The following is a 10,026-nucleotide window of genomic DNA, read 5'->3' on the forward strand; positions in this document are numbered from 1 at the left end:
GCAGCGCACCCCTACACACACAAGCACATGCATATACACACACAGACACAGACACGCACACACACAGAGTCACAAAAATAGCCTCGCCGTTTATTCTAATGTGAAATATAAGTCAACCTAATAGGACAGGCTTAGTTTTTGATGATCTGTGCTAGTAGAGTTGGTGCTAAAGAGTCAGACGGTATAAATTGGGGGGGGGGAACCTCGGTTTGAGGTCTTCTCCACATGTGACAGGGAACACAACACTGACCTTGCTTCAGCTCACTCGTACACATTGGGTATAATAATGGTACCTTCCTCATTGATTGTTGAGAGACCTTCCCAAGATCAACATATTGAGAGCTGAACTGAGGCCATCAGCAGTCACAGTACATGTACTTAATTTTACTTCTCTCTAAACCTCATTGTAAGAGTACTAGTTTACGGCTGCTAACAACCATGTCTGCCATTAAGTTAACTCCCAGTGAATAGTAGTGATAATTGTTGATTAACTGAAATACAACAGCATCTGCTGTTCCTTGAATTTATGCTCCTTTAAACAATGGATGGTGCAAAGAACAGGCTGAGGAGAGAAAAAACTGTTCAGTATCTCAGTGTGGGTTCCCCAGCAGTGGGTCCTGAGACAGAGAGTCATGCACGAGCCAGGAGAGGTCTTGTCCTCCACCCATGAGGTGCATTCCTTGCTTGGAAAGTGGAGGCAAGAACCATGTCATTTTGGATCGTCTTCCATCCTGTATCCTGCTGTAGTCAGAATAAGAATGTGAAAGTAAACAAAGGGATTATGCTATAATCTACAAATTCCTTCCTTAGAGAAAGTATGCATGTTCTTGAGAGTTTAAAACTGCAGTTTGCCTGGATGGTGTACTATTCATAGAACAGGGACCTAAACATAAAACTTACTGCACAGGAAAAATCTTTAAAAAGTAATCACTGCTAATGCGATTGGATGCTCCTGTGTGCCAGGCATTCTGTGTGAGCAGTACACAAGTATTATCACAGTTGGTCTTTTTTTACATGGGGAATCTCAGGTTCAGAGACTTCGGTGTTCCATTGGTGGTGGAGTCAGATTCTGAGCCCGTACTTCACACACTTGCCCACAGTTCCATGCCACCCTTCTTCTTCCCCTTCTATAGCACTACTGGTTATGCTTCCATGTCTCCTTGTCCTGTGAGCAACCAGCCCATGGAGGCCAGAGCTTTCGTCTGCCTTGCTCACTCCTGCATCGCCTGGCACAGCACCAGACACAAAGAAAATGGGGAATAGACGGATGTTGACTGACTTTTCATAGCATACAGCTGCTTATTCCCCACTGTATTTCTGGCCAGAGAGAGAAAAGTCACAGTCATTTTTACTGCCCATTAAATGTTTAATCCTCCCTGCCAAGCTGACTTGGTCAGAGGAAACCTGTATTTCTGTATTGCATGTTTCATCAATGTGAGCTGTGGTTATACTTTAAATTTCCTAATCACAGGAAATATACATTTAGTCCCAAATCAATGACCAGCTCAACATTTGAAATTTACTTTCCAGCTTCAAGTGTCTCATTGGCCTGGACAGCCCAATATAGAAGGTAATCCAGATTTTCTTTGTTCCCACTCTGCTCCACTCCCATTAAACAGAATGTTTTAGCAGAAGATGTTTGGAACATGGATACACATATACATCATGTGTACAGTATGGAGTCACACTGTACACACAACCTGCCACTCATGCTTTAACAGACAAGGTGTTTATTTTTTTTTCTATCCTTTTTCATTGAAACTTATGAGGAGAAATGACACACCAATGGGGATGGTTTGCCATCTGGGTCCCAGAACATTTCCTCCAGTACGTGCTGGTGAAGACTCAGGTTTAAGAGTAAATGTTCTCTGAGCAACTTGTGTGCAACTGTGATTATTCAGGAACAAAAATGAGTTCCTAAAAGAGAGGAAGTGGAGGAGAAAGGAGAAGAAGAAAGGGGGAGCTGGTGGCAGGTGTTGGAGTTTGCCATACTTGTAATAAGGAGCCAGAGAATCAGAGCTATGTGAGCACATCGACAGTTTCTTCCCTCTCATTTTCTTTGAAATCCTTTGACTAGAGTTGGTGATGAGTAGTCCAGTATATTGATAATCAAGTCATTGAGATTTTAAAATTAAAACTCATATTGAAAAGTGATGTGGGCAGGGAATTATAAAGAATTAACTTTCAGTTCAGCAGCAGAGGAAACAGGATCTGTTTATAGAAGTAGACGTTGAAAGCACAGGGCTTACTATTAATATCTACAGGCATTACCTAACAGATTAGCTATTTTTGTTTCCAACAGCGGCTCCTAAATTTGTCCATATATTAAATATTTTCCTCAGAGGGCATGATGTAAGTCCAAAAACATCACAATGGTTGGATGGGGTGTTTAACAAATATAGTTGGATGCTGGTCCTCAGTCACCAGACATTAGGAACTCAATCAGCCCTTTCTCGTTTAGGGAGTCACCTCTTCTCCAGGTTCAGCCCATCTCCACCTACAAATCTTAGTCAAGGACATGAGTGGAAGCATTTGCTCTTTTTGTTGGTGGCAGTAGAGAGGGACAGTGCTGTGACAGGTAAGCGGGACAAGAGCCGAGATGCATTGGCTCCTGGCTGCACGAGGCAACTCTAGAGCACGGTGATATCTCTTCTGGGTGACTGGGCCAACCTGGGAAGCTTGGCCATGCCAGTCTACCATGAGAGTGCAGTTGGATCATGTTTTATGACAGAGTTTCATCTTTTTTCTTCCAGACACTTTCTCCCTCCAAGTAGCTAGCATGGGAAGAGACTAGGGAGGAAGGAGAGAGGTAGACGGGGCCCAGAAGTCTTGTGAAGGGCAAAGAGGGTGAGGCAGGGTGACAGGACTGTGACAGAGTGTTTCCCTGTGAAATCCTTCACTTCCTTACTGTCCTGTTTTCTCCCACCCCCAGCTGTCTCCCATGGAGTGCCAGTTAGGAAGTACCATCAAGCAGCAGTTTTTAGGACAGCTGACCCACACTGGTCATATGATGTGATGTGATGGTGCCCAGGCAGGAGGACAGGCCAAACTCAGTTTAAGAGTTTAAGAGGATCCACTCTTGGCACAACAGAAAGAATGCATTGGGCAGAAACTCAGGTCTATAAAACAAGAGCATGGTCATTTCACAGTTGCCCATGTGTAAGACACTTATTAAGACCCTGGAAGCCCAGTGACTTATGTCTTATTTTGAAAGGGGAATCATAATACAGAGGATGACAAGCCTATAACTTAATTTGGTCTCCAGGATGCTTCTTCGGTTTTTAGTAGAGTTACTCACAAGGCTGTGTGGGAGAGAAGCTCTCGTGGCGTACCCTGTGAATGCCCAAACCGTAGCAGCAGGCAGAGGCTCCATGCCCTGAACTGTAATTCCATCCTGCTGGCCTGAACCAGACACATCTCTGTGTCTACCAAGATTTGCACCAAACATGTCCATGTCCCTTCCAGATGACCACTGGGAACAATGAGATCCCTGGAGATGTGCTTCTGTAGTTTACCTTGGATTTTTATCCTTATCTTGGGGTCTCAATTGGTACAACATAAAGGTGGGGCCCCCATATGCTTTGTTCAACATTCTGATTCCAGGTTCTGCACAGTGTCTGGCATGGAGTGTGTGTGTGTGATGAACACGTGTTAAGTGGATAAATCCATGACTCCATGAATTGGAAACAACCTACCTGATACTAAAGTGTAGATATCTGTGGCAGGCAGCTCATGCGCCTCCCCAAAAATGCTGTAGAAGAGGGAAATTTTCTTTATCCTCTCCCCATCTTAGGTTCATTGGTTGAGGTTCTGCCAAGGAGACTGACAAAGGACAGATTGACAAGAGAAAACCAACCAGAAGTTTGTTAATGTGTGCATTGTGCATGTACAGGAGATAACTCAGTGATAAGTCACCCAAAAGTGGAGTTAGAACTTGGGCTTACAGACATCTTAGCAAAACAACAGTAAATTTGTAGAGGAGTAACAAGGTGAAGGAAAATAATTTGAGTATCTAGGGCAGCACATTATAGGAAGGCATGCATATTGGGAACTGATGAGAAGTAAAGACGAGTTAAGAAGTTTGTTATATAGATTGCTCTGGTCTTGCCTCTGGATGATGAGAACCTGAAGTTGTCCTTGATGATCAATTTTTGTCCTTCCTGGTAGAGCAGGACAAGGAGAAAACCTTTACAAATTTAAGTCCTACTTTTAGTCAAATAGTGGAAGACAAAGAGTCTTTCTTCTATCTGCTTCTTCTCAATTATCTTCAGCTCAAAATGATCCTTGTGGCCTAGTGGCATATTCTTGGGTAATATTGTTACCCTTCCATGTCTACCTCCTAATCTAACCAGATCTGTGAATATGTTGGGTTATGTGGAAAAGGGTAACTAAGGTTATAGGTGGAATTAAGCTAGTTGCCAGTCGAGTGACCTTGGGACGCGAAGGTTGTCTTGGGTATATGGGGGGCGGGGGTGTCCCAGTAATCAGTCACAAGGATCTTTCTTAATGGGATAGGGAGAGATTTGGAAATGCTGTACTGCTCGCTCTGACGATGGAGGATGGAGCCATGAACTAAGGAATGCAGGCCAACTCTAGAAGCTGGGCAAGACCAGGAAACGAATTCTTTCCTGAAGTCTTCGGAGGGAACACAGCCCTGCCCATCCTTGAATTTACCTCAGAGAGACCCTTTTGGGATTTCTTGCCTCTAGAACTGTCAGATAAATTTTGTTGTTTAAAACCACTATGTTTGTTTCAATCCCAATAGGAAACTCATTGGGTATTCTCTTGTGCAGAGCTCACATCTTGAAAAGTTCTATATTTAAAACATCTTTTTTTGTAACTTCCGTATTCCTTCTCATTACTCCTTTTGTTCTACTTAAGGCATGTTATTCTCCCCTGGTAATTAATTTATCTTATTCAAGAAATAGCTTATAAAATCTTAAGAGGAAATTATTTCATTTTGATATAAAACTCTGACAGTTCAAAACCTTCTGTGCTTAAATTAATACAATGTCTTCTGACTCTCAGACCAGTGTTGTCACCACTACATGTTTCCACAAAGCCCAAGTATGGGGTGGTTGATAGGGTATCTGAGCCAATGGAGAATTTGACCAAATTAAATTATGTGGTCAATTTGGTTTTGATAATTCAATTTAGCCAAATAAAGTTTCAAACAGCTTGGTATTGGTATTAAAGGACATTTTATTTCAGATGAAAAAGATCATTCTTAGAAGAACCACGAGCCTCTTCATTAGCTCCTAGAGCATAAGCTCCTCACTTAGCCAACAGTCATTGGTCGATAATTGCTAGTGCTCTTAGGAGGGGGGTCACAGTGCATCCATTACAAAGTGCTTGGATGGCAGACGAGAAAAAAGGGGCCCAGAGTGGAGAATTGACGTGCTTGAGGCTGAACGGGCAGCTGGTGGCAAAGTGAGTCTTAGATCTCAAGCCAAGGAGCCAATAGGTTGCTGTCCTCTCCACCGCACCATGTGTTTCTGTCCTATATTTAGACACTTAATCCACTCCAGAAACATGGACATCTCGACAATTTCTTTGTTTACCCAGGAAAGCAGCACAGTAGAAAGGTCACCTCCTAGGATCAAGGCATACATTCTTCACTCTGACTCACCTACATTTCTTTGCTCTCACGTATGTTCATTTTCACAGCACATGCTCAGAGAAATTCAGTCTTCAAATATTCAGGGACTCGTGAAGTTTCCTATAGAGATATTATATAAAGTTCACCAGGCTGAAGTAGAAAGCAGTGATTTATTGAGAAAAAAATACAGAAAAATAGAAACATAGTAATGCAGACCAGATTTTGTGCACTAAAGCAGAGGAGAAAAGCTTTTTACTTTTGTAGACTTTTCTCCTTGTCATGACTTAGGTTAACACCACGTAGGGGATAATCTGAAAACACACTTAGTTGTTAGAACATCAATATTAGTGTCCCTGTCTCCCAGGCCCTCTTTATTTTGAAATGCCATCCAAATATTCTGAGACCAAGAGCAGGTTCAGAGGCTGGAAGAGCCACCTGGGGAGGGCAACGTTCAAGCCAGGCTTAGCAAAGAGAGCACCTCCATTCTTGGCTGAGTTGTCTCTCTTGTGTCTGTCTGAATCTGCACAGACATTGAAATAGGAGGGTATAAATCAAATCTCCTAGGCTGTCCCTAAGACCGAGTCAGGAGACAGCTCTCTGAGTAATGAACTGAGGGGAATTTAGTAGAACAAATCAACACACAAATGTACATTCAGAGGTTAATTTATATGTGTCTGCATGACAGCGCCACAGCATTTCACAATGTTGAAATGGTGAAAGAGAAATAAAGGAAGTAGTAAGAAAAGTCAAACCTTCTAGGTCCAGCCATTAACTCCAACATTAGCCCCAAACAGGTGGGACATGGTTGTCTGAGTCTCCTGCACAGATTGCTATGCTCCTTACCTGGCTGACAGATTTGGAGTCACTTTTAAATGCAGCAAATGTGATCCCAAATGGGGATCTGATCCCAATCTGATCCCCAAATCTGATTGCTTTGGAATCAAAATGCAGCAGCTAGGGAAATGCTGGTTGCTGTTAAGGAGCATCCTCATAAACACATAGAGTGGCTCTTCAGGGATCCTCTGTTTGTTTCTCAAAGAACACGCAGAAATGGGTGTTTCTAGCTGGCGGTGGTTCTCCTCCAGATGGTGACTCAGACACCAAGGTCCTTACCTCTGCGGCTCCACCCACTTGAGGTTCATCCAGCTGCCGTGCTCATGCACGTGAAGGGGACTGTGGGGAGTACTGAGAACTGAGGATTGTGCACAGACAAGTCTTATTGTCCAATAAAGGGCATGTGTGCAAAAAAAAAAAAATAGAGGTGTTCACCACTTCTGATCATAGCTAATCGGCTTAAATTTGTCCCTCAACCACAAAGAAGCCTAAAAAATGTGGTTCGGCCACATTTCTAGGAAGAAGAGAACATGTGTGAGTAGATACTGGGTCTCTGCCACTAGCAATACTGGCTCAGCTGGTCTGTGAAGCATCCTGTGACACTTCACAGGCCAAAGCCCTTTGGCTTTTCCATCTATCACCATTCATGGCAAATTTGAGTGGATGTTAACACTTAAGAGAACAGTCAGAACTCATCTATGCCAAAGTCTCATGGTTAATAAAAATAAAGTGTAGGAAGGCATAATAAATCTCTGAGGACTGTACAATTTAGCTGGTAACAAAGCTGAAACATTTATTTTTAATTTTTTAAATTTATAGCTTAATGTTCTTTCTACCATAACTCATAATTCAATACTTTATTTTTATCATAAGCTCTCTCTTGGACTCACTGAAATAAGCAATCCTGAATCACTAGGAGTTTGGGTGAAATGGCAAAAATTCCAGGAATGGGTCTATTAAAAATGCATTGATGAAAATAAGTGAGCTAATAATGCATAACTGTTATGCACACATCTTTACTTTCTGAGAGAGAGAGAGAGAGAGAGAGAGAAGATTTTTGAGTGCGGGCTACTGTGTTCTTAGCTACTCACTTTTTAAATACTTCACCAAACTTGTGGCAAAATCATTTACGAATATAAGAAAGAGGAAGATACAGATGCAGACGATAGAGTCTTATGATTCTGAACAGGGAGTGACTTCAAGAAGTAAATGACGCTACTGACTACTTCCTGTCGGCAGGAGTTGTTCAATATCAATTGGACTAAAACAACATTGTCATTTTGGAGAAGATGCTTTTTAGTACAGAAACGAAAACGTCACACTCTGTTCACCAGGGGAAATCATTTATTTGGCTTAATTGGACTTTAGAGATCACTTTCTCTTAGATTACTGAGGTCCAGCACCATTCATTTATGGATTCAAAAACTATTGAGGTCCAATAGAGGATATACTAAACACAGAGTTTATGTCCAAAAGCCTTGTGATCTTCTGCAGAAATGTAAATTTGCTGTTTATTGCTTTCTTGTTTTGTGTTAGACTTAGAGGGTAGATGATTCCTCTCGTCGCATGAATTCAGAGCCAATGAACACACTGTGTGGGGTACGGCCCTCAATGATGAGATGCTGCACACTGAATGTCTGTGTACCCCCAGGATGTTGAAGCGTCATCCCCAGTAGGTTGGTATTTGGAGACAGGGCCTGTAGGAAGTAATTAGGGTCAAATGAGGTCATGAGGGTGGGACCCCCATAGTGGGATCAGTGTCCTTGGAGAGAAGGAAGAGACCTCAGAGCTCTCTGTCTCTCTGCCGTGAGAGGACGCAGAGGAGGCTGCCATCTGCACGCCAGCAAGAGTGCCCTCCCCAGGAATGAATCAGTGGCATCTTAATCTTGGATTTCCAGCCTCCAGAACCATGAGAGAGAGAGAGGTCTGTCCTCCCCGATCTGTGGTGCTGTGCTGTCACAGCCTGGGCTGAGACGTGAGCCTTTTATAGAATTACAGTGGACGTTTGACAGAACAAGAGGCATTTCCTGGGAGACGCAGAGGTCACGTCTGGCTGCTGGAGCACCTGTGGTCTACTTGCTAAAATGTGAGACTCTCCATTGAAACAAAGGCAAACCCAGGACATGTTTACAACAAAATGCAAAGGTGACCAAGATCATATTCCTCCCCCAACCCTTTTTTTTTTTTAAGTAGCTTGATCTCATGAACTGTGAGATGTGTAACAGCGTCTATAATTCCACATTGGTAGGTGAAAAGATGTCAGAAGTTGTGAGGATTTTGAGCTTTAAAGCCTGTATGGCAGGTTCTAGTTAGTTTTCCCTCCTTAATTCTCTAGAGAAACATCTAGGGAAGGAAGTGGGAGCCTCTGCAAAGCCAGGGGGTGGCTTTTCATCCATTTGTGCGTAGTGTTTGTGGAGCAGCTGAGCTCTGTAAGGCACCGTGATGGACCCGGGGGAGACAGAGGTAGGAAAAGTGCGTGTCAGTCCTCGTGTTATGTGAGGTCTGGGGCTTCGTGATTCATAAACTGGGTCATTTTAACCTTATAGAATGTTCCAGCTACAGAAGTATGTTCTTACCCTCGGTTACTATGTGATGGGAGGAAGGAAAACAAGGTGCCCAGAGGCTCTGAATCATTGAGTTGGATACAGTTAGTGTGTCTCATGTTATTCCTGACCTTCCAGTTAGAAGTACATTTAAGGATTTTCTTTCAAATGTTTTCATTCACATACAAAAACAATATACCACACTGATTGCTGTATTTTATATATAGCATGGAGAGAAAATTGTGGAGCTAGGGCCATATATATATATTTTTTTCATGTAATGAGCTGAGCAACAATAACTGGGAAAACATGCAAATATTGAGAGTCCTGGGCATTGTGCTGATACAAGAAAAATATACTATGTATCTAAGTGCCTTGAAGAAATAGACAATTTAGCAGAAATTTGGGAGAGAAGAATAGTGGCTCAATGAAGTATATATGCAGTTTCGCACATCACATCTATGAAGACAAGGGATAAATATCTTTAAATAATCTTTTTTTTTCCTTATCCTACCTGCATGTAAGTGGGAACACTTGACTACAGCTTAAACAACAAAACTATGTCTGGACCATTCATTTTAATAATTAGGGGTTCTTAAAAAGTGGCCATTTTGGATAAAATTATTACGCCAGGGTTCAGCTGCTTCTGCAGGTCGGCCAAATATTTTTGAGTCTGGAAAGATGACTGGGGATTCCATCAAAACAAGACTGTGTACGAATTATCTGGTACTTCCTCATCTGGGGCCAGGCCAAATACACTGTCAAAGAGACTGTGCTATTTCTTTTCCACCTGCAAGGAAACATGGAGAGAACCACGGTCACAGTTTCCACGTAAGACTCTTAGGTGGTGATGTTGTTCTTCCTTTTCTAGCGAAGGGCTGTGTTACAGTGGTTTGAACTCAGGGTGGATTTTGAGATCTGGCTTTCTCTGTTGGCTGGGCTGGATCAGCTATCCTTTGCTTACGTAAAAGGAAACATCACCTTTCCACTCTGCTGCCTGCTTGGTGGTTGTGACTCCCTGCTGGAGCGGAAAGGCCCCATCTGGTTCAA

General features: G+C 42.6%; 1 long non-coding RNA gene across 1 annotated transcript; it reads right to left on the minus strand.

Annotated features, from left to right (window-relative positions):
- Window positions 1-5,184: 5,184 nt before the first annotated feature.
- Window positions 5,185-6,729, minus strand: LOC112659068 (uncharacterized). The gene is made up of 2 exons (XR_003136150.3): window positions 6,443-6,729; window positions 5,185-5,719 (listed from the first exon to the last, which is right to left on the minus strand). It is a non-coding gene; the product is annotated as an uncharacterized LOC112659068 (long non-coding RNA).
- Between the last annotated feature and the right edge of the window lie 3,297 nt (window positions 6,730-10,026).

Source organism: Canis lupus, chromosome 2 (assembly GCF_003254725.2).
Source record: "Canis lupus dingo isolate Sandy chromosome 2, ASM325472v2, whole genome shotgun sequence".
Classification (NCBI taxonomy): domain Eukaryota; kingdom Metazoa; phylum Chordata; class Mammalia; order Carnivora; family Canidae; genus Canis; species Canis lupus.